This window comes from Ranitomeya variabilis, chromosome 2 (genome assembly GCF_051348905.1).
Source record: "Ranitomeya variabilis isolate aRanVar5 chromosome 2, aRanVar5.hap1, whole genome shotgun sequence".
Classification (NCBI taxonomy): Eukaryota; Metazoa; Chordata; class Amphibia; order Anura; family Dendrobatidae; genus Ranitomeya; species Ranitomeya variabilis.
Genome location: NC_135233.1, coordinates 241,628,163 through 241,654,093, shown reverse-complemented (window position 1 = coordinate 241,654,093; position 25,931 = coordinate 241,628,163). Strand labels below are relative to the sequence as shown.

General features: G+C 43.6%; 1 protein-coding gene and 1 long non-coding RNA gene across 34 annotated transcripts in view; one reads left to right on the top strand and one right to left on the bottom strand.

Moving 5' to 3' along the window:
- LOC143805241 (uncharacterized) overlaps positions 1–21,350 on the top strand; it is a 91,190-nt gene extending 69,840 nt beyond the window's left edge. The window contains exon 4 of the long non-coding RNA XR_013221206.1: positions 20,359–21,350. This is a non-coding gene — a long non-coding RNA (uncharacterized LOC143805241). The remainder of the gene's footprint in view (positions 1–20,358) is intronic.
- RALGPS1 (Ral GEF with PH domain and SH3 binding motif 1) overlaps positions 1–25,931 on the bottom strand; it is a 1,054,187-nt gene that overhangs the window by 291,490 nt on the left and 736,766 nt on the right. The gene's annotated exons all lie outside the window — the stretch shown is intronic.

The following is a 25,931-nucleotide window of genomic DNA, read 5'->3' as shown; positions in this document are numbered from 1 at the left end:
CACAGCCTCCAACCCGATTACCAGCTAGATTAACCCCGGACAACATGGATAAAGTCTAGCCGGCGCCAAAGAATGTATAGTGGACGAATGTGGAATAACCGCTGTCTGTCGGACGCCCTAGTGTGAATAGCGTCCGACATGACAGGCGGAGGAAAGGAGGTTGTCACTCAGGATTTTACAGTACATGGCTCCATCCACTCTCCCTGTCATGTTTCCCAATGGCAGGGAATTTGTCAATGTAACACGGGCAAAAACAGGACGAGCTCTAGGGTGATGGAACCTGAGCTGACCGCGATCCTGAACCTCAATACTCAACTAACAGTAGCCGGGGGACGTTCCTGGGGGGCCCCTAGACGTCTCGCGCCAGCCGGAGATCTAGCTTCCCCTATCAGAAGAATAACAGACCTCACTTGCCTCCAGAGAAATATTCCCACAGAGATAGCAGCCTCCCACATATAATGACGGTGAAATGAGAGGAAGGCACAAACGTAGTTATGAAAACAGATTCAGCAAAATGAGGCCCGCTTAAGCTAGATAGCAGAGGATACAAAAGGTGAACTGCGCGGTCAGCTGAAAAACCCTTCAAAATACCATCCTGAAATTACTTGAACTCATGTGCCAACTCATGGTACATGAGTGGTAATTTCAGCCCACTAGAGCAACCAGCAGCAGAGAATTACATATCTGCAAGCTGGACTAAAAAACATGAAAGCAATCATGAAACAGGGAAATACAGACTTAGCTTGTCTTGAAGGCCTAGGAGCAGGTAACAGAGACACACACTGATACATTGATAGCCGGCAAGGGAATGACAGGAAAGCCAGGTTAAATAGGAAACACCCAGCCACTGATGGACAGGTGGAAACCAGAGACCGCAACTCACCAAAGTCACCCAGTACCAGTTGTAACCACCAGAGGGAGCCCAAAAACAGAATCCACAACAGTACCCCCCCCTTGAGGAGGGGTCACCGAACCCTCACGAGAACCCCCAGGGCGATCAGGATGAGCTCTATGGAAGGCGCGGACCAAATCAGTCGCATGAACATCAGAGGCGACCACCCAGGAATCTTCTCAACAACATACTCCAATTCTCCCTCCACCAGCACCGGAGCAGGAGGCTCAACCGAAGGAACAACGGGCACCTCATACCTCCGCAATAACGACCAATGGAACACATCATGAATAGCAAACGATGCTGGGAGATCCAAACGAAAAGATACAGGGTTAAGAATCTCCAAGATCTTATAAGGACCGATGAACCGAGGCTTAAACTTGGGAGAAGAGACCTTCATAGGGACAAAACGAGAAGACAACCACACCAAGTCCCCAACACGAAGTCGGGGACCCACGCGGCGACGACGATTAGCAAACTGCTGAGCCTTCTCCTGAGACAACTTCAAATTGTCCACCACCTGATTCCAAATCTGATGTAGCCTATCCACCACCACGTCCACTCCAGGACAATCCGAAGGCTCCACCTGACCAGAGGAAAAACGAGGATGAAACCCCGAATTACAAAAGAAAGGAGAAACCAAAGTAGCAGAACTAGCCCGATTATTAAGGGCAAATTCGGCCAGTGGCAAAAAGGCAACCCAGTCACCTTGATCAGCAGAAACAAAACACCTTAAATAAGTTTCCAAGGTCTGATTAGTTCGCTCCGTCTGGCCATTCGTCTGAGGATGGAATGCAGACGAGAAAGACAAATTAATGCCCATCTTAGCACAAAACGTCCGCCAAAATCTAGACACAAACTGGGATCCCCTGTCCTAAACGATATTCTCCGGAATCCCATGCAAACGAACCACGTTCTGAAAAAACAAAGGGACCAACTCAGAGGAGGAAGGCAACTTAGGCAAGAGTACCAAATGAACCATCTTAGAAAAGCGGTCACACACAACCCAGATAACGGACATTTTCTGTGAGACAGGGAGATCTGAAATAAAATCCATGGAAATGTGCGTCCAAGGCCTCTTCGGGATAGGCAAGGATAACAACAACCCACTGGCCCGAGAACAGCAAGGCTTAGCCCGAGCACACACTTCACAAGACTGCACAAAGGTGCGCACATCCCTCGACAAGGAAGGCCACCAAAAAGACCTGGCCACCAAGTCTCTAGTACCAAATATTCCAGGATGACCAGCCAACACAGAAGAATGGACCTCGGAGATGACTCTACTGGTCCAATCATCCGGAACAAACAGTCTTTCTGGTGGACACCGATCAGGTTTATCCGCCTGAAACTCCTGCAATGCACGTCGCAAGTCTGGGGAGACGGCGGACAATATTACCCCATCCCTAAGGATGCCAGTAGGCCCAGAGTCTCCAGGAGAGTCAGGCACAAAACTCCTGGAAAGAGCATCTGCCTTCACATTCTTTGAACCTGGCAGGTATGAAACCACAAAATTGAAACGAGAAAAAAACAACGACCAACGAGCCTGTCTAGGATTCAAACGCCTGGCAGACTCAAGGTAAATCAGATTTTTGTGATCAGTCAAGACCACCACACGATGTCTAGCACCCTCAAGCCAATGACGCCACTCCTCAAATGCCCACTTCATGGCCAAAAGCTCCCGATTACCCACATCATAATTGCGCTCGGCGGGCGAGAATTTTCTAGAAAAGAACGCACATGGCTTCATCACCGAGCCATCGGAACTTCTCTGTGACAAAACCGCCCCCGCACCAATCTCGGAAGCATCAACCTCAACCTGAAAAGGAAGTGAAACATCTGGTTGACATAACACAGGAGCAGAAGAAAACCGGCGCTTAAGTTCCTGAAAGGCCTCCACAGCCGCAGGAGACCAATTAGCAACATCAGCACCCTTTTTAGTCAAATCAGTCAAAGGTTTAACAACACTGGAAAATGAACCGACGATAAAAATTAGCAAAACCCAAGAACTTCTGAAGACTCTTAACAGATGTAGGTTGTGTCCAGTCACAAATCGCCTGAACCTTGACGGGATCCATCTCAATAGTAGAAGGAGAAAAAATGTGCCCCAAAAAAGAAATCTTCTGGACTCCGAAGAGACATTTTGAGCCCTTCACAAACAGAGAATTGGCCCGCAGGACTTGAAACACCTTCCTGACCTGTAGAACATGAGACTCCCAGTCATCGGAAAACACCAAAATATCATCCAAATACACAATCATAAACTTATCCAGATATTCACGGAAAATATTGTGCATAAAGGACTGAAAGACTGAAGGAGCATTAGAAAGTCGAAAAGGCATTACCAAATACTCAAAATGGCCCTCAGGCGTATTAAATGCGGTTTTCCACTCATCACCCTGCTTTATCCGCACAAGATTATACGCACCGCGAAGATCTATTTTAGTGAACCACCTAGCCCCCTTAATGCGAGCAAACAAATCAGTCAATAATGGCAATGGATACTGATATTTGACTGTAATCTTATTCAGAAGGCGATAATCTATACAAGGCCTCAGGGAACCATCTTTTTTAGCCACGAAAAAAAAACCTGCTCCCAGAGGGGACGAAGATGGACGAATATGTCCCTTTTCCAAGGACTCCTTAATATAATTCCGCATAGCAGTATGCTCTGGCACTGATAGATTAAATAAACGACCCTTAGGGAACTTACTGCCAGGAATTAATTCTATAGCACAGTCACATTCCCTATGAGGAGGGAGCGAATTGAGCTTAGGCTCCTCAAAAACATCCCGATAGTCAGACAAAAATGCAGGGACCTCAGAAGGAGTAGATGAAGCGATTGAAATCAAAGGTGCATCATCATGAACCCCCTGACATCCCCAGCTTAACACAGACATTGTTTTCCAATCCAGGACTGGATTATGAGTTTGTAACCATGGCAGACCAAGCACTAGTACATCATGTAAATTATACAGTACAAGGAAGCGAATCACCTCCTGATGAACGGGAGTCATGCGCATGATCACTTGTGTCCAGTACTGCGGTTTATTCATAGCCAATGGTGTAGAGTCAATTCCCTTCAAAGGAATAGGAACTTCCAGAGGCTCCAGACTAAAACCGCAGCGTTTGGCAAATGACCAATCCATAAGACTCAGGGCAGCGCCCGAATCCACATAGGCATCGACGGAAATGGATGACAGTGAACAAATCAGAGTTACAGACAAAATAAACTTAGACTGCAGAGTACTAATGGCAAAAGATTTATCAACCTTTTTTGTGCGTTTAGAGCATGCTGATATAACATGAGCTGAATCACCACAATAAAAACACAATCCATTTTTCCGCCTATAATTTTGCCGTTCACTTCTGGACTGAATTCTATCACATTGCATAGTCTCAGGTGCCTGTTCAGAAGACACCGCCAACTGGTGCACAGGTTTGCGCTCCCGTAAACGCCGATCAATCTGAATGGCCATAGTCATAGACTCATTCAGACCTGTAGGCGCAGGGAACCCCACCATAATATCCTTAATGGCCTCAGAAAGACCATCTCTGAAGTTTGCAGCCAGGGCGCACTCATTCCACTGAGTAAGCACCGACCATTTCCGAAATTTTTGACAATATACTTCCGCTTCATCATGCCCCTGAGAGAGGGCCAATAAAGCCTTTTCAGCCTGAATCTCCAGGTTAGGTTCCTCAAAGAGCAATCCCAGTGCCAGAAAAAACGCATCCACACTGAGCAATGCAGGATCCCCTGGTGCCAATGCAAATGCCCAATTCTGAGGGTCGCCCCGCAGGAAAGATATTACAATCTTGACCTGCTGAGCAGGGTCTCCAGAGGAGCGAGATTTCAAAGAAAGAAACAATTTGCAATTGTTCCTGAAATTCAGGAAGGTAGATCTATCTCCAGAAAAAAACTCTGGAATAGGAATTCTAGGTTCAGACATAGGAGTGTGAACAACAAAATCCTGTATATTTTGAACTTTTGCAGCGAGATTATTCAGGCTGGAAGCCAAACTCTGGACATCCATGTTAAACAGCTAAGGTCAGAGCCATTCAAGGGTTAAGAGGAGGTAAGAAGCAGCTAGACAGCAATTAAGGGCTAGGCAGCAAAACTCTGAGGGAAAAAAAAAAAAAAAAGTTTCCCTTCAACACTTCTTTTTCTCCTGCTTCAGCCCAAACAATTAACACTTTGTGGGCCGGCTATACTGTCATGTTTCCCAATGGCAGGGAATTTGTCAACGTAACACGGGCAAAAACAGGACGAGCTCTAGGGTGATGGAACCTGAGCTGACCGCGATCCTGAACCTCAACACTCAACTAACAGTAGCCGGGGGACGTTCCTGGGGGGCCCCTAGACGTCTCACGCCAGCCGGAGATCTAGCTTCCCCTATCAGAAGAATAACAGACCTCACTTGCCTCCAGAGAAATATTCCCACACAGATAGCAGCCTCCCACATATAATGACGGTGAAATGAGAGGAAGGCACAAACGTAGTTATGAAAACAGATTCAGCAAAATGAGGCCCGCTTAAGCTAGATAGCAGAGGATACAAAAGGTGAACTGCGCGGTCAGCTGAAAAACCCTTCAAAATACCATCCTGAAATTACTTGAACTCATGTGCCAACTCATGGTACATGAGTGGTCATTTCAGCCCACTAGAGCAACCAGCAGCAGAGAATTACATATCTGCAAGCTGGACTAAAAAACATGAAAGCAATCATGAAACAGGGAAATACAGACTTAGCTTGTCTTGAAGGCCTAGGAGCAGGTAACAGAGACACACACTGATACATTGATAGCCGGCAAAGGGAATGACAGGAAAGCCAGGTTAAATAGGAAACACCCAGCCACTGATGGACAGGTGGAAACCAGAGACCGCAACCCACCAAAGTCACCCAGTACCAGTTGTAACCACCAGAGGGAGCCCAAAAACAGAATCCACAACATCTCCCATTGATGCGGTGAAGTAGTCCTGTGCCCTTAGGAGAGAAACAGCCCCAAAACATAATGTTTCCACCTCCATGCTTGACTGTGTGGACAGTGTTCTTTGGGTCATAGGGAGCATTTCTCTTCCTCCAAACACGGCAAGTTGAGTTAATGTCAAAGACCTCAATTTTTGTCTCATCTGACCACAGCACCTTCTCCCAATCACTCACAGAATCATCCAGGGATTAATTGGCAAACTTCAGACGGGCCTGCACATGTGCCTTCTTGAGAAGGGGACCTTTGCGGGCACTGCAGGATTTCCTGCGGTCCGGTCCGATGGGCGTCGCGGTCTGGGTCCAGCGCCTACCATCTTCATACGATGACGTCCTCTTCTTTGCTTCCTGTCGCAGCTCCTGAAAAGGCGTACTTTGTCTGACCTGTTGAGGCCAGAGCAAAGAACTGCAGTGTGCAGACGCCAGGAAAGGTCAGAGAGGCCCGGCGCCTGTGCACTGTAGTACTTTGCTCTGTCCTAAACAGGGAAGACAAGTACGCCTGCACAGGAGCCGCGACAGGAAGCAAAGAAGAGGACGACATCGTATGAAGATCGGCGGCGCTGGACCCGGACCACAACACCCATCGGACCGCACCGTATCGGACCGCCACTGGGTGAGTATAATCTAACTTGTTTTTCTTATCTTTCAGGTTACATCGGGAGCTTATCTACAGCATTACAGGATGCTGTAGATAAGCCCTTGATAGCAGTGGCCTTAGCTTATAGTCGAAAAATGGGGTGACAGATTCCCTTTAAAATTATAGACTGTTCATATATTTGTCAGTGAGGAAACTTACAAAATCAGCAAGGGATCAAATACACATTTCCCCCACTGTAGCTCATTAGACTGCAGGATCCTAGTCTTTATCACAGACCTGTATGGATGTTCCGGACCTAGCAAATAAGGTCCACAGCTGCTTCAGCCATAAAGGACCATGCCAGACCACCATTTCTCCTGAGGTAATTGGACCATCTAATTTTCATCACATCTGTTACATGCATCAGCTCATGTTTTTCTATGGTTTGCTAACACTACGATTGGTCTATGTTCACAGAAAACCAATATGTCTCCTTCATGGAGGCTGCCCAGATGTCAGTCTGGAACAAGACAGAGTGGCTGCAGAGACATGGCCTGGGAACGCAGACATGATAACCTAAGCCAGATATTTGTGGGAATTATGGAAAGAAGTCCATAGTGAGGTTTCATTCGTAGAGATACAATGCTGGACAACTAAACCTAATAGTAACCATTGTGTGCACTTGATATAGAGGTCTGGTTAAGCCATTGTAAAGGTACCTTCACACATAACGATTTCGTTAACGATATCGTTGCAACGTCACGCTTTTGATGAAGTAGCAACGATCCCGCTTAACGATCTCGTTATGTGTGACAGCGACCGACGATCAGGCCCCTGCTGGGAGATCGTTGGTCGTAGGGAATGATCAGGACCTTTTTTTGGTCGCTGATCACCCGCTGTCATCGCTGGATCGGCGTGTGTGACGCCGATCCAGCGATGTGTTCACTTGTAACCAGGGTAAATATCGGGTTACTAAGCGCAGGGCCGCGCTTAGTAACCCGATATTTACACTGGTTACCATTGTAAAAGTTAAAAAAAAAAAAAAAACAGTACATACTCACATTCCAATGTCTGTCACGTCCCCCGCAGTCAGCTTCCCGCACTCACTGTCAGCGCCGGCCGTAAAGCAAAGCACAGCGAAGTCGTTCCCCTGATCGTTGGTCGCTGGAGAGAGCTGTCTGTGTGACAGCTCCCCAGCGACCACACAACGACTTACCAACGATCACGGCCAGGTACCTCTCTCCAGGCATATGGTATTATTAATTTTAGCTTTCAATTCCTCCAATGTTGGGGAATTCCAGTCGAACCAGTGCAATGTTAACAATTTCCTGCCCAGAAACCGTATTCTCAGAATGGAGGTAGTCACAGGGGATCTTAAATCTACCCCCACCCCCAGAAGGCCCATTATGCACACCCTAGGATCAAGTTGTACGTGTATCCCGAATACTCGTTTAATCAGGGAGGTCACCCCCACACAGTAGTGGCCTATATCAACACATTCCTATATCTATGCATCAGATGGGCCCCATTAATACAGCATCTTGGACATAATTCTTCAGTCCGAGCCTCAATTTTAAACAATATATTAGGTGTATTATATACCGTGTGGATAAGGAAAATTTGGGACATTCTTTGGGACTCGGATAAAGATAGTATAGGTGTTGTTTCTAGTATTTCATTCCATTTTTCTTCAGATATGGGGCCAACATCCCCTTCCCATTTTGATCTGACCAACATGGGATGCTTATCTATATATACACCGCCACCAGAGCCGCCGCCTCACCACCACCAGAGCTGCCGCCTCACCACCACCAGAGCTACCGCCTCACCACCAGAGCTACCGCCTGACCATAACCAGAGCTGCCGCCTCACCACCACCAGAGCTGCCGCCTCACCACCAGAGCTGCCACCTCACCACCACCAAAGCTGCCGCCTCACCACCACCAGAGCTGTCGCCTCACCACCACCACAGCTGCCGCCCCACCACAACCACAGCTGCCGCAGCCCCGACCTTCTGTCTCTTCCCCATTATTCTGTAGAATGTAAGTCCGCAAGGACAGGGTCCTCTCCCCTCTGTACCAGTCTGTCATCGTAAATGTGTTTACTGTAAATGATATCTATAACTCTGTACGTAACCCCTTTCTCATGTACAGCACCATGGAATTAATGGTGCTATATCAAAAAATAATAAAATAATAATAATATGGTTAACCCCAGAAGATTTTTTCGGTTTTGCGTTTTCGTTTTTCGCTGCCTTCCTTTCCAGAGCCATAACTTTTTATTTTTCCGTCAATATGGCCATGAGGGGGCTTATTTTTTGCGGGACGAGTTGTACTTTTGAACGACACCATTGGTTTTACCATGCCGTGTACTAGAAAATGGGAAAAAAATTCCAACTGCGGTGAAATTGCAAAAAAAGTGCAGTCCCACACTTGTTTTTTGTTTGGCTTTTTTGCTAGGTTCCCTAAATCCTAAAACAAGCTCATAGACACCAAACATGTATAGGTTCTTGTTGATCTAAGTGGTGAAAAAAAAATCCAAACTTTGCGAAAAAAAAAATGAAAAAAAAATTGAGCAATTTTTGGACTACCGTTGCGTCTCCATTTTTAGTGATCTGGGGTTCGGTTGAGGGTTTATACCATTTTGGTACAGATACATTCTTCTGATTGCCCGTCATTGCATTTTAATGCAATGTCGCAGCGACAAAAAAACTTTTTTTTATCGCTACGCCGTTTAGCAATCAAGTCAATCCTTTTTTTTTATTGATAGATCAGGCGATTCTGAACACGGCAATACCAAATATGTGTAGGTTTGATTTTTTTATTTATTTATTTATTTTTTTGAAAGGGGAGTGATTTGAACTTTTCTTTATTTTTTTTCATATTTTTTAAAACATTTTTTATTTTTATTTTTTTTAACTTTTGCCATACTTCAATAGCTTCCATGGAAGGCTAGAAGCTGCCACAACTTGATCGGCTTTTCTACATAGAGGCGATGCTCAGATCACCTCTATGTAGCAGAATTACAGCATTGCTATCAGCACCAACCACTGGGTGGCGCTCATAGCAATCCGGCATCAACAACCATAGAGGTCTCAAGGAGACCTCTGATTGTCATGCTGACGCACCGATGACCCCTGATCACGTGACGGGGTCCTCGGTGCAAGCATTTCCGGCCAGATGCGCTTGTTAAATGCCGCTGTCAGAGTTTAACAGCGGCATTTAACTAGTTAATAAGTGCAAGTGGATCGCGATTCCACCCACGCCTATTGCAGGCACATGTCAGCTGTTCAAAACAGCTGACATGTCCCGGCTTTGATGTGGGCTCACTGTTGTGAATTCTGTTGTGGGTTCTGCTCTTGGGCTCCCTCCGGTGGTTATAAGTGGTAGTGCTGCTGTTTGTCCTTCACAGCAGTCATCAGGTGCTTCCACTTTGGACAGGGCTATTTAGTCTGGCTTCACCCTTTAGGTAGTGCCAGTTGTCCATTGTTTTTCTGGATGATTCACATCTCTGCTTGGTTTCTCCTTCTGGATTGTCCAAATCATCAAAGATAAGTCCTGGCTTTGTTTTTGCAGTCCACATGCGGTGGACTTTATAGTTCAGTGAATTGCTATGTTTTTTCTTGTCCAGCTTTGTCTGTGTAAGGATTTATTCAGCCAAGCTGGAAGCTCTTGAGTCGCAGAGTTACCCTCCATGCCTTTAGTTAGGTGTGGAGATCTTTGTATTCTCTATGGTGGATTTTTGTAGTATTTAATACTGACCGCACAGTACTCTGTCCTGTCTTTTCTTTCTAGGTAGCGTGGCCTCCTTTACTAAATTCTGTTTTCAGTCTGCATTTGTAATTTCCCTCTCCTCTCACAGTTAATATTTGTGGGGGGCTGTCTTTCCTTTGGGAATTTTCTCTGAGGCAAGATAGTTTTCCTGTTTCTTCCTTTAGGGGTAATTAGTCCTCCGGCTGTGACGAGGTGTCGAGGGAGTGACAGGAACATCCCACGGCTACTTATAGTTGCGGTGTTAAGTTCAGGGTCTGCGGTCAGTATAGAGGCCACCTACTCCAGAGCTCGTCCATGCTGCTCCTAGGCCACCAGATCATAACAGCTCACCGCCGGAGCCCACACCAAAGGGGGGGTACTGCCATCGGATGTACTATTTGGTCCGATGGCAGAAAGGGGTTAATAATATCCTGTTAATGCAGGAAATAAGGCCCTTCGTATTAAGATACTGTAGCGATTAAATCTAAGATATAGTGATACCTACCTTAGTAGTCTTAATTTGTGTCTGGAAAGCATGACGAAGCTGCAAATACTGATAGAAGGCTCTATGTGCAATACCAAACCCAGATCGAATCTGATCAAAACTTTGGTTTAATCCATTACTTATTACTTGAGTCAATAGCAAAATCCCTCTGCGTTCCCATTCACCAAAGCCCTCTAGTTTAGCCATTTCACTTAGTTTAGAATTGTGCTACAGAGGGGAATAGTTTATGAATCCCTTGATACAAAGAATGTCCTTGCCCCTATCCCAGATTTTACAGATCAAATTTAGAGCGTGAACCATTGACTCATTTTCCCTGAGAAAACCAGCCTCAATAGCTAATAGTGGTGTCTCCCATTTAGTGCCCTTCTTTATTAGCTGACCCGAAGCTCCAAGTTGTACACCAGCCCGGAAACTGCTGTAGCTGCGAGGCTATGAAATATAACCAAGCGTTTGGAACTGCTAGGACCCATTATCCTTTCCCCTTTGCAGGGTTTCAAGTTTAATTCTGGATTGCAGTTTTTTTTCCAGATGAGTTTCCGAAATAGCCCATGTATTTTATGAAAGAAAGACATATAAATCCAAATCAGAGCAGTATGAAAAAAATAAAGGAGTTGTGGTATTAGAATAATTTTCAAAAGATTACTTCTTCCCACTGGAGACATCGAGAGGTGACACCATGTATCCACCTTAAACCTAAGTTTTAACAGAGGGGGGGGCTAAATTATGTGAATGAAAGTCCCGAGGGTTAGGAGCCTATTACCCCCAAATATTTAAAAGAGTTTATTATTTGAATTTGTGTATGCTCCAATGAGTATTCCTCTGGAAGAGGATCAACAGGCTTAAGTACTGATTTGCTCCAGTTAATTAGAAGGCCCGACCATTTTCCGTAAGTTTTAATTATGTCCATTACTGGTCCTATAGAAGTGCCTAAGTCCCCCCACCCAAAAAAAAGAAGCATATCATCCGCGTATAGAGAGATTTTCATCTCTATTGATCCACACCCAAAGCCAGAGACTGCAGGATTATTTTGCATCAAACAGGCAAGGGGCCCTATAGCTATTGCAAAAAGAAGGAGTGACAGCTAACAACACTGCCGTGTTCTCCTTCACAGATCAAACAATCCCGATATATGACCGTTAACCCAGAGTTTTGCCCTAGGAGAACTATATAATAAGTAGATCATTGAAATAAATGTATCCCCGAATTTCATGCCCTTTAACACAGCCCACAAAAAGTTCCATTCCACAAGGTCAAATGCCTTGGCAGCGTCTAAGGAAAGGATCGCCCTTGTTCCCGTGGATTTTGAACTAAGCTGCATCCCCATGTATAACCGACTTATATTATTTCAAAAGGACTTGTTTGGCATAAATCCATTTTGATCATAGTGTATTACCCTTGTAATCACCTTGGATAATCTATTTGCAAGAATCTTAGCCAGTAGGCTGACGTTGGTTTGTAGGAGGGAGATGTGTCTATAAGAATCAGGCAGGGATGGTTCATTTCCAGGTTTCAATATCAAAACCACCACCGCTTCTTTCATAAATTCTGGGAGGTTACCAATTCTAACACTTTCTTGAAAAACTGCCAGTAAATTTGGAAGCAATATTTCTTGATATGTTTTGAAGAATTCCCCTAGTAACCCATCTGAGCCTGGGGCCTTCTCATTTTGGGACCCTTGAATGGCCTCCTCCAATTCCTCAGGTTCAATTGATTCATCTAGTACATCCCTCTTTATACGTGATAATTGTGGAAATGAAATGGTTGCTAAAAAGTTCTCTATTTCTTCTGAACTGGTGACGCTTCTACAAGAATAAATTCTAGAAAGAATAGTAATTATGCAGAGTGGGGAGAATATCTCCATCCTAAGTAACCACGACCTCAGTGTCAGAGACTAGTCTAGAAATGTACGATAACCCATTTTGAGCTTTAACAATAGTTGCGAGCAAGTGGCCCACACTTTCACCCGCCATAAAATATATTTGTTTTGCAAAAAAAGTTTTTGTGAAACTAGTCCCAAAAGGTAATTTTTCATTAGTTTTTAAGATTCTTTCATATTTTCCGCAGTGCTAGCTGAGGGATTTGATATAAATTCTGATTCTGCTAGACCGACCTGCTTATGTAACTTTTGGGTGTATTCTCTTGTTTTAGTTTTCTGTCTACTAATTTCACCAAAATAGAGCCCTCTAACAAATGATTTCATAGCATCCCATACTATTAACCTCGAAGTGGAGTCCATATTAATGTTAAATTATTCCCGCAATCTGTTGTGTAGAGAACCACCAATAGTCTGAATCCAAAATGGGTTTAACCGCCATATGTTCTTGGTGATCACAAGCCTTCCGTGCCCAACCTCAGTTGTGCCCTTACGGGGGGAATGATCCAACACGGTTCAGGGTAAATATTCAACCTCCTTTACCAGAGACATCATATTCACATTTCCAATCGCCAAGTCAATTCTGGAAAGGAATAGTAAGACGTTGAATAACAAGAGTATTGTTTGATATTGGGGAGCTTAGTGTGCCAAATATCTATCTTTTGTCTCTGTTATTTTGTGTTGTTCCAATACACACAAAAGGAAATGTGTATAACTAAACATGTGTAACTGCAATCATTTTCTGAAAGAAATACTTTATTTTCTGGAATAATTTCAAGGGTGCCAAAACTTTCGGCAATGACTGAAGGTAAATACAGTGGCATATAAAAGTTTGGGCACCTCTGCTCAAAATTACTGTTATTGTTAAGTTAACCCCTTAACCCCTGGCGGTGTTTTCGTTTTCTGCTCCCCTTCTTCCCAGGGCAATAACTTTTTATTTTTCAGTCAATATGGCCATGTGAGGGCTTATTTTTTGCAGAACGAGTTGTACTTTTGAACACCACCATTGGTTTTAACATATTGTGTACTGGAAAATGTGAAAAAAATAAATAAAAGTGTGGCGAAACTACAAAAAAACTGCAATCCCACAGTTTTTTTTTTTTTTACCTTGTTCTCTAAATGCTACAACTGACCTGCCATTATGATTCTCCAGGTCATTACGAGTTCATAGACACCAAATATGTCAAGGTTCTTTTTTATCTAAGTGGTGAAAAAAAATTCCAAAGATTGTAAAAAAAAATAAAACTTTTTTGTGATCTCGGGTTAGGTGAGGGCTTATTTTTCGAGAGCCGAGTTGACATTTTTAATGATGCCATTTTGGTGCAGATTTGATCTTTTGATCGCCCGTTATTGCATTTTAATGCAATGTTGCGGTGACCAAAAAAAATGTAATTTTGACTTTTTTCTCGTTAAGCCGTTTAGCAATCGGGTTAATTGTTTTCTTATATTGATAGATTGGGTGATTCTTAAGACGGCGATACTAAATATATGTATGTTTGAATTTTTTTATATTGAATAATGCAAAAGGGGGATGATTTGAACTTTAATATATTTGCTAATTTTTTTTATATTTTAAAAAACATTTTTTTTTTTTTTTAACTTTTAGCACTCTTCAATACTCTCCATGGGAGACTAGAAGGTGCCATAACCCGATCGGCTCTGCTACATACAGACTATGATCAGATCGCCTGTATGTAGCAGAATTGCTCACTTGCTATGAGTGCCGACCACCGGACGGCACTCAGAGCAATCCTGCAGTGACAACCATAGAGGTCTGATGGAGACCTCTGGTTGCCGTGTCAACCCATCGGCGACCCGCGGTCATGTGACACGGACGCCGATGGGCGGGATTTCTGGTGTGCTTGCCGGAAGCACATGTTAAATGTCGCTGTTTGAAATTGACAGCGGAATTTAACTAGTTAACAGCCGCGGGTGGATCGCGATTACACCTGCGGCTGTTAGAGGCACATGTCAGCTGTTTAAAACAGCTGACATGTGCCGGAAAAGATGTGGGCTCAGCACCGAAGCCCACATCAAAGGGAGAGAATCCGACATCGGCATACTATTACGCCTGATGTCGGAAAGGGGTTAAAGATTAAATAATCTCTAAACAGCCTAAAGATAAAGATGGCACATTTCCTTTGCATTTTAGGCAAAAAATATATATTGTTATTTTTTACATTCTAATTAAATAACTAGAAGGAAAGTAGGCCGATGCAAAAGTTTGGGCACCCTTGAAGATTTGTGTGCTCAGATAACTTTCACCAAGGTTACAGACCTTAATTAGCCTGTTAGGGTAATGGTTTGTTCACTATCATCATTAGGAAAGGCCAGGTGATGCAGACTTCCCAGCTTTATGAAAACGCAGCCTCCTCTTATCTTCTGACAAAAAACAGCCATGGGTTGTTCTAATCAGCTGCTTAGCACTCTGAAAATTAAAATGGTGTAGGCCCACAAAGCAGGAGAAAGCTATAACAACATAGCAAAGCGTTTTCAAGTTGCCCTTTCCCCAGTTTGAAATGTAATCAAGAAATGGCAATTAACCCCTTCATGACCCAGCCTATTTTGACCTTAATGACCTGGCCGTTTTTTGCAATTCTGACCAGTGTCCCTTTATGAGGTAATAACTCAGGAACGCTTCAACGGATCCTAGCGGTTTTGAGATTGTTTTTTCGTGACATATTTGGCTTCATGTTAAGTGGTAAATTTAGGTCGATAATTTTTGAGTTTATTTGTGAAAAAAATGGAAATTTGGTGAAAATTTAGAAAATTTCGCAATTTTCAAATTTTGAATTTTTATTCTGTTAAACGAGAGAGTTATGTGACACAAAACAGTTAATAAATAACATTACCCACATGTCTACTTTACATCAGCACAATTTTGGAAACAATTTTTTTTTTTTGCTAGGAAGTTATAAGGGTTAAAATTTGACCAGCGATTTCTCATTTTTACAACAAAATTTACAAAACCATTTTTTTTAGGGACCACATCACATTTGAAGTCAGTTTGAGGGGTCTATATGGCTGAAAATACCCAAACGTGACACCATTCTAAAAACTGCACCCCTCAAGGTACTCAAAACCACATTCAAGAAGTTTATTAACCCTTCAGGTGCTTCACAGCAGCAGAAGCAACATGGAAGGAAAAAATGAACATTTAACTTTTTAGTTACAAAAATGATCTTTTAGCAACAATTTTTTTATTTTCCCAAGGGTAAAAAGAGAAACTGGACCCCAAAAGTTATTGTACAATTTGTCTTGAGTACGCCGATACCCCATATGTGGGGGGAATCACTGTTTGGGCACACGACAGGGCTCGGAAGGGAAAGAGCGCCATTTGACTTTTTCAATGAAAAATTGGCTCCAATCTTTAGCGGACACCATGTCGCGTTTGGAAAGCTCCTGTGTGCCTAAATATTTGAGCTCCCCCACAAGTGACCCCATTTTGAAAACTAGACCCCCCAAGGAACTTATCTAGATGCATAGTGAGCACTTTGAACCCCCAAGTGCTTCACAAATTGATCCGTAAAAATGAAAAAGTACTTTTTTTTCACAAAAAATTTCTTTTAGCCTCAATTTGTTCATTTCCACATGGGCAACAGGATGAAATGGATACTAAAATGTGTTGGGCAATTTCTCCTGAGTACACCGATACCTCATATGTGGTTACAAACCACTGTTTGGGCACACGGCAGGGCTCGGAAGGGAAGGAGCTCCATTTGACTTTTGAATGAAAAATTAGCTCCAATCGTTAGCGGACACCATGTCACGTTTGGAGAGCCCCTGTGTGCCTAAACATTGGAGCTCCCCCACAAGTGACCCCATTTTGGAAACTAGACCCCCCAAGGAACTTATCTAGAAGCATAGTGAGCACGTTGAACCCCCAGGTGCTTCACAAATTGATCCATAAAAAATCAAAAAGTACTTTTTTTTCACAAAAAAATTTCTTTTAACCTCAATTTGTTCATTTCCACATGGGCAACAGGATAAAATGGATCCTAAAATTTATTGGGCAATTTCTCCTGAGTACACTGATACCTTACATGTGGGGGTAAACCACTGTTTGGGCACACGGCAGGGCTCGGAAGGGAAGGAGCGCCATTTGACTTTTTGAATGAAAAATTAGCTCCAATCTTTAGCGGACACCATGTCGCGTTTGGAGAGCCCCTGTGTGCCTAAACATTGGAGCTCCCCCACATGTGACCCCATTTTGGAAACTAGATCTCCCATGGAACTAATCTTGATGTGCGGTGACCACTTTAAACCCCCAAGTGCTTCACATAAGTTTATAACGCAGAGCCGTGAAAATAAAAAATCTTTTTTCTTTCCTCAAAAATTGTTTTTTAGCCCGCAATTTTTTATTTTCACAAGAGTAACAGGAGAAATTGGACCCCAAAAGTTGTTGTCCAGTTAGTCCTGAGTACGCTGATACCCCATATGTGGGGGGGAACCACTGTTTTGGCACACGTCGGGGCTCGGAAGGGAAGTAGTGACGTTTTGCAATGCAGACTTTGATGGAATGGTCTGCGGGCATCATGTTACGTTTGCAGAGCCCCTGATGTGCCTAAACAGTAGAAACCACCCCACAAGTGACCCCATTTTGGAAACTAGACCCCCCAAGAACTTATCTAGATATGTGGTGAGCACTTTGAACCCCCAAGTGCTTCACAGAAGTTTACAACGCAGAGCCGTGAAAATAAAAAATCATTTTTCTTTCTTCAAAAATGATGTTTTAGCAAGCAACTTTTTATTTTCACAAGGGTAAAAGAAGAAATTAGACCCCAATGGTTGTTGCCCAGTTTGTCCCGGGTATGCTGGTACCCCAAATGTGGGGGTAAACCACTGTTTTGGCACACATCGGGGCTCGGAAGGGAAGTAGTGACATTTTGAAATGCAGACTTTGATGGAATGGTCTGCAGGCGTCACGTTGCATTTTCAGAGCCCCTGAGGTGCCTAAACAGTAGAAACACCCCACAAGTGACCCTATTTTGGAAACTAGACCCCCAAAGGAACTTATCTAGATATGTGGTGAGCACTTTGAACCCCCAAGTGCTTCACAGAAGTTTACAACGCAGAGCTGTGAAAATAAAAAATCATTTTTCTTTCCTCAAAAATGATGTTTTAGCAAGCAATTTTTCATTTTCACAAGGTTAAAAGGAGAAATTGGACCCCATAAGTTGTTGTCCAGTTTGTCCTGAGTACGCTGATACCCCATATGTGGAGGGAAACCACCGTTTTGGCACACGTCGGGGCTCGGAAGGGAAGTAGTGATGTTTTGGAATGCAGACTTTGATGGAATGGTCTGTGGGCATCATGTTATGTTTGCAGAGCCCCTGATGTACCTAAACAGTAGAAACCCCCCACAAGTGACCCTATTTTGGAAACTAGACCCCCAAAGGAACTTATCTGGATATGTGGTGAGCACTTTGAACCCCCAAGTGCTTCACAGAAGTTTACAACGCAGAGCCGTGAAAATATAAAATAATTTTTCTTTCCTCAAATATGATGTTTTAGCAAGCAATTTTTTATTTTCACAAGGGTAACAGGAGAAATTGGACCCCAATAATTGTTGCCCAGTTTGTCCCGAGTATGCTGGTACCCCATATGTGGGGGTAAACCACTGTTTGGGCGCACGTCGGGGCTCGGAAAGGAGGGAGCACCATTTGACTTTTTGAGCGCAAGATCGGCTGGAATCAATGGTGGCGCCATGTTGCGTTTGGAGACCCCTGATGTGCCTAAACAGTGGAAACCCCTCAATTCTAACTCCAACACTAACCCCAACACACCCCTAACCCTAATCCCAACTCTAGCCCTAACCACAACCCTAACCCCAACACACCCATAACCATAACCCTAACCACAAGCCTAATCTTAACCCTATTTCCAACCCTAGCCCTAATTCCAACCCTAACTCTAATTCCAACCCTAACCCTAAGGCAATGTGCCCACGTTGCGGATTCGTGTGAGATTTTTCCGCTCCATTTTTGAAAAATCCGCAGGTAAAAGGCAATGCGTTTTACCTGCGGATTTACTGCGGATTTCCAGTGTTTTTTGTGCGGATTTCACCTGCGGATTCCTATTGAGGAACAGGTGTAAAACGCTGCGTAATCCGCACAAAGAATTGACATGCTGCGGAAAATACAACGCAGCGTTCCCGCGCTGTATTTTCCGCACCATGGGCACAGCGGACTTGGTTTTCCATAGGTTTACATGGAACTGTAAACCTGATGGAACACTGCTACGAATCCACAGCGGCCAATCCACTGCGGATACGCAGCCAAATCTGCACCGTGTGCACATAGCCTAATTCTAAGGCTATGTGCACACGCTGCGGAAAACGCTGCGGATCTGCAGTGTTTCCGCAGCTGCGGGTGCGCAGCAGTTTCCCGTGAGTTTATAGTTCAATGTAAACCTATGGGAAACAAAAATCGCTGTGCCCATGCTGCGGGAAAAAATGCGCGGAAACGCAGCGGTTTACATTCTGGAGCATGTCACTTCTTTCTGCGGATTCCGCAGCGGTTTTACACCTGCTCCAATAGAAAACCGCAGTTGTAAAACCGCAGTGAAATCCGCAGAAAAACCACGGTGAATCCGCGATAAATCCGCAGCGGTTTTGCACTGCGGATTTAACAAATCTGCTGTGGAAAAATCCGCAGAGGACCAGAATACGTGTGCACATACCCTAACTCTAGTTCTAACCCTAACCCTAACCCTAGTTCTAACCCTAACCCTAGTTCTAACCCTAACCCTAGTTCTAACCCTAACCCTAACCCTAGTTCTAACCCTAACCCTAGTTCTAACTTTAGTGGGGGAAAAAATAATAAAAAAATATTTTCTTTATTTTATTGTTGTCCCTACCTATGGGGGTGATAAAGGGGGGGGGTTCATTTACTATTTTTTTATTTTGATCACTGTGATAGGTTTTATCACAGTGCTCAAAATGTACATCGAACGAATCTGCCGGCCGGCAGATTCAGCGGGCGCACTGCGCATGCGCCCGCCATTTTGGAAGATGGCGGCGCCCAGGGAGAAGACAGATGGACACCGGGAAGCTCGGTAAGTATGAAGGGGGGGAGATCGGGGCACGGGGGGTGGATCGGAGGACGGGGGGGGGGGGTGGATCGCAGAACGGGGGGAGCAGACAGGAGGACGGGGGAGCGGACAGGAGGACGGAGGGGACCGGACCACCGAATGGAGGACTGGGGAGTAGATCGGGGGTGGTGGGGGGGGGCCACATCAGTATTTCCAGCCATGGCCGATGATATTGCAGCATCGGCCATGGCTGGATTGCAATATTTCACCAGTTTTTTAGGTGAAATATTACAAATTGCTCTGATTGGCTGTTGCACTTTCAACAGCCAATCAGAGCGATCGTAGCCACGGGGGGGTGAAGCCACCCCCCTGGGCTGAAGTACCACTCCCCCTGTCCCTGCAGGTCGGGTGAAATTGGAGTTAACCCTTTCACACGATCTGCAGGGACGCGATCATTCTGTGACACAGCATATGCGTCACAGGTCGGATTGGCACCGACTTTCATGATGCATACGCTGTGTCACAGGTCGGGAAGGGGTTAACAGTGGATGGCAAGATAAGGTTTGGAAGACCAAGCAAAATGTCAGTGAGAGCTGCTTGTAGGATTGCTAGAGAGGCAAATCAGAACCCCGGCTTGACTGCAAAAGACATTCAGAAAGATTTAGCAGACTCTGGAGTTCAGGTACATTGTTCTTTTTTTCAGAGACAACTGCACAAATATGGCTTTTTTTTTTTTTTTTTAAAGAGTCATCAGAAGAAAATCTCTCCAGCGCCTACTATAAAATTCAGCGTGAGAAGTATGTAAAAGAACATCTAAACACGCCAGATACATTTTGGAAACAAGTCCTGTGGACCAATGAGGTTAAAATAGAACTCTAATGGCCACAGTGATCAAAGTTATGAAGGGAGAAAAAAAGTTACAGAATTTCAGGAAAAGAACATCTATCCAACCATTAAGCATGGGGGTGGAACAATCATGCTTTGGGGTTGTGCTGCAGCCAATGGCATGGGGAACATTTCACAGGTAGAGAGACGAATGGATTCAATGAATTTTCAACAAATTCTTGATTATTATTATTTATTTATATAGCACCATTAATTCATGGTGCTTGATGCAAATATAACACCATCTGTAAAAACACTGAAGTTGAAAAGATGATGGCTTTTGCAAGTGGATAATGTCCCTGAATACACGTCAAAATCCTCAGAAGACTGGCGGGTGATGGTGATGCCGCATATGTCCAGGGGCGCACCTGGTTCCTCTGGCAATCCTTCAAGGAGAGCACAGGGTTCCTGAATTGGCTGCGTACATACTCATAATTCTCAATACATGGGCGTGTACATTGCTGGGTCTCCCTTAACCCCCCCTCCCTCCTTACTCCCCTTTTCCCCCATTCCCCCCCCCCTTTTTTTTTTCTCTCTTTTTCTCTTTCTTTCCTTTCTCCTATTTCTACAATTGCTTTTCTTACAGGTTCTGTATTTTGTATATAAGGTCTATGTCCCGAGGTGATTCTCAAGATGAGAACCATGTACCCTTTATGTGCCAGAGTCCTTGTTCAACTACACTTGTGATGTGTTCTCAGAGACGTAATTTATAGCTCTGGACATTGTAATGATTCTTTTTACTGTTTTTCCTGTTTAAAATTTCAATAAATATATTTACAGAAAAAAAAAAAAAATCCTCAGAAGACTACCTCAAAAGCAGCAAGCTAAAAGGTTTACAATAGACCTCACAATCCCCTGATCTGAACATCATTGAAAATCTGTGGCTAGACCTCAAAATAGCAGAGGATATAAGATAACCAAGGAATCTCACAGAACTGGAAGAATTTTACAAGGAAGAATAGATGAAAATCCCTCAAACAAGAATTGAAAGACTCTTGTCTGACTACAAAAAGAGTTTACAGGATATGATACTTTCAAAAGGTGGTGCTACTAGGTATTAACCATGCAGGGTGTCCACATTTTTGTATCTAAATTACCTATCAGTATGTCTTTGGAGTGTGGGAGGAAACCGGAGTATCCAGAGGAAACCCACGCAAACATCGGGAGAACATACAAACTCCTTGCAGACGTTGTCCTTGGTGGTATTTGAACCCAGCGCTGCAAGGCTGCAGTGCTAACCACTGAGCCACCGTTCTGCCCCACAGCAGCATTTTCAACTTGATTAACTGTTCACAATAAGGGTATTACGCACATTGCGGATTTGCTTTTGTAAAATTCTACACGGATTCTGCCTCTCTTGGCAGAAAATGCAGTTGAAATTCCTCGCGTTTTTTTACGTGGATTTTCATGCGGATTTGTAAGCTAAATAAGCCACCAGCCTATGTAGGAGCATTAACATTATGTAATTAACTTACATATGCTGTAGCAAAACAGCAGTTGTTATTAGGCTACGTCCCCACGGTCAGTAATCGGCAGCGCTTTGGACGCAGCACATGTCCGCTGTGTCCAAAGCGCTGCTGGCTTTTGAACGCATGTGTTCATTGAACCGTGCTGAATCACCGCGCCCTATACATCAGATGGGTGATATTTATCTTGCGGAGACTGAGCATCTCCACAAGATAAATAGACATGCAGCGGTCTGGAAAGACGCGCCTCATGACCGCCTCCGCAGGGAAGCCGCGGGTGACGGTGCACGCATAGTGGATGTGGGATTTCTTGAAATCCCATCCACTATGCTATAACATCTGGCAGCTGCGGGTTGGACGCTACGGATGTACGCAGCGTCCAACCCGCAACGTTTACTGACTATGGAAACATACCCTAAGAAATCTGTGTGAAACGCAATATCTGTTTATTTTAAAAAAAATTGTGTGGGCTCCCACATAATTTTAATAACAAGCAGAGGGAAAGCCGATGGCTGAGGGCTGATATTAATATTCTGGGAAGGAGCCAATAGCCATAAATGTTTACAGGCTATTATTAGCTCACAGATGTTTGCTTAGCCTTTATTGGCTAGTTTACAGGGGAACCCCAGAAAAAAATTGACATGGGATCCCCCTATAAAATTGAACCAGCAAAGGCTAGGCAGACAGCTGCGAGCTTATATTAATAGCCTGGGAAGGGGGCATGTATATTGGCACCCCCCTAAGCTAAAAACATCAGCTCTCCACCACTCCAGAAATGGCGCATCTTATAGATACACCAATTCTGGCACTTAGCCTTGCTCTTCAAACTTGCCATGTAGCGGTGGCAAGTGGGGTAATATTTGTGGGGTTGATGTCACCTTTGTATCGTCCGGTGACATCAAGCCCACGGATTAGTAAGGCCAGGTTCACATTACGTTTTTGGCGTCCGTCCGAGTGATGGACCCTGGGACGCGGGCTGCAGCGTTCCCGGGTCCGTCACCGCTAGCGCAGATAGGGCATCTGTTAGCTCTATCTGCGCTAGCGCGACGACATATCGGTACTTGCGTTAACAGCAGCCCGTTAACGCATGTGTTGAACGGGCTGCTGTTAACGCATTGTGAACCTGGCTTAATGGAGAAGTGTCAAGAAGACATCTATCGATTACTAACACTATAGTTATATGGTAAATAAAGACAGTCAGAATAAAGTACTTTAATTAAAATAATCACACAGACTACTGTCCCATCATCGGCTTATACTGTCACTGTTATATATGACAGCAGACATAGCCGGATGGGAGTAGTTGTCCCATCAGATGATGTCTGGCTACACACACACAAACAACCGCAGACAGACACCCGCACATAGTCTCCGCTCATACACAGTCTCCGCCCACACCCTCTTCCTCCTTCCTTTCAGCAGCATTTCTGGCAAGCAAATCCGCAAACCTTTTTACACCTGCGGTTCAGCTGCAAATTTGAATGACTCAATGTAAGTCAATTGGTGCAAAAATGCTGCAGATATGTAAAAAGAATTGACATGCTGCAGAAAATAAAACGCTGTGAATCAGTGCGAAAGTTTCCGCAGCATGTGCACACCAATTCTGGATTCCCATTGATTAACATTGCTTGAGCTACCCTTTGCAGATTTGGTGCAATTCCACAAGGAAAAACCGCAACGTGTGCACATAGCCTAACAGTAATTTTGACCAGGGGTGCCCAAACTTTTACATAGGGTAAATGTACCAGGTTTCTTTTATGTGTAAGTCATATACATTTTATCCTGGGATGATTCCCCTATTTAACTCCTCCAAATTACCCCAAATCCTTGCATGTGCAGCTATTTAAAATGTACAGCTCAGGTCAAGTTCATAATTCATCTAGAGAGGGATTAGATATTGGCAGCGCTCCAATCCTGTTCATAAATAAATATAATACAAGATCAACAAGCCACGCTATAGTATGACTAAGACCATGTGAGGACAAGAAGCGACCGATGACAATGTTTCCAAAATTTAGTGCAGTGCCAGCATTTTGCTAATGTGAAACAAAGCCTGGAGGGGGTGTTGGAGAAAAAAAATGTTTGCAAAGATCATCAATGTGAATAAAGAGGATTTCTGTAGATATATAATAATGGAGTAGCCAGTATGTTCTACCATCTGGAAAGTCAGTGTATAAACAGATACATACCAGCATGGATACTATATACCCCCTCTATCTGTTAAATCCATTTTTTCTAATAGTAGAGGATTGTACGTTATCATTTATTATAAGGGCTTAGAGGTCTGATACTTTTATGTTGTGTTTAGTTACTGACCTGTTAAAGAAACACTGAACAGAACTCGTCTGAGTATGTTCAAAAGTGACCGTAGATAACCCCGGTACCTCAGTAGACATTGAACATTTCATCTGACCCCTGTAATAATGTTAGGTATACCTGAAACAGAAAGGTTTTAATGGCACCTATACATCTCCTTCACCTAGGCTGCAAAGTGTAAGATGCTTATTTGCCCCCTTTTAAATGACCCTTTATCTAGCTTTTGTACTGCCCATGGAAAATGAATGTCTGGATTACATTCTCATCACCTAAATGCAAAAAAAACATAAGTTGTACGGGTCACCTCTGCTGTGAATGCTCTTGTCACCTTTATAGTATGTAATGATCAAGCATCATATGTGTGTACACATATAAACCTCGTCATGTGCCTGGGCGTCCTTGTAGATCAGCCATTATACAACAGTCTGCAATACTACAGTACTATATTGTACATGCAATCGCAGGTTCACGTCCCCTAATGCAATTAAAAAAAAATTTAAACAAATAAATAATTAATAGTTCAAATTATGCCCTTTCACGAAACGTACCGTAAATAAAAAAAGACACATTTGGTATTAACCTGTGCATAACCGTCCAAGCTAATAAAATATCAGAATATTTATCCCATACGGAAAACAGTCAAACAAAATCAAAACATGAAAGGCCAATACTTCACCTCTCAAGAAAATTCAATAAATGACCCCAGCATGGTAATGATAAAAACTACAGCTTGTACTACAAGGAAAAAAAACAAGTTCTGATTAATCTATATAAACAATAAAAAAAGCTCTTGGAAGGCAAGGAGGAAAATTTGAAAGCAACCAGGGGCCCACTGGGACTTTCACCCAATAACCCGCGTAATCCTGGAGCTGTCAATGAGAGCAGTAGTTATTTCATTTTTGCCATAAACGCCAAAGAAAAGCAATTTAGACAATATTGGAGCATTTCTTTACAAAAAAATAAAAAATGCTGCATTACTTCAAGTAAAGGGTTAAATTGCTGGGCAGTCTTCCATGAGAAAGATGTTGAGCTTTATTTGGAATCGGAAATGTAACAGAGAAACCAGACAAAAATATCAATTCATGTGAAAAGCACAAAATAAAATGTGATTCTCTAAATATTTCCAAGTAAAAATATCTCTGCTGACAGAGACTGTAAAAATACAGAGCGCTTGACATCCTGAGCCGCGAGCAGCACTGAGAACACTACCGCACAACTCTATGTATAACAATACACTTAGCATTTATAACCTATGCCTTCCCCCACAAATCTGCAAAAAAAGGTCTTCATTCCAATGCGAAAATTCATAAATACCCATTTTTTTGTTTTGATTGCAGGTCAGTCTTATGAAAAACAGGTCTGCTGGTAAATATGTCGTAAATGCAAATGCAGCTGAATCTGAGTCAGACACTTTTAATGGCTCGACTGTGTGCACACGTTGCGGATTTTTAGATATAAAAACGCATAAAAAACGCATACATTATGCATCCCATCATTTAGAATGCATTCTGCGATTTTTGTGCATGTGATGCGTTTTTTTCCGCGAAAAAAACGCATCGCGGTAAAAAAAGCAGCATGTTCATTAATTTTGCAGATTTTTTGCGTTTTTCCCGCTATTTAATGCATTGGGAAGTCCGGAAAAAACGTGCAA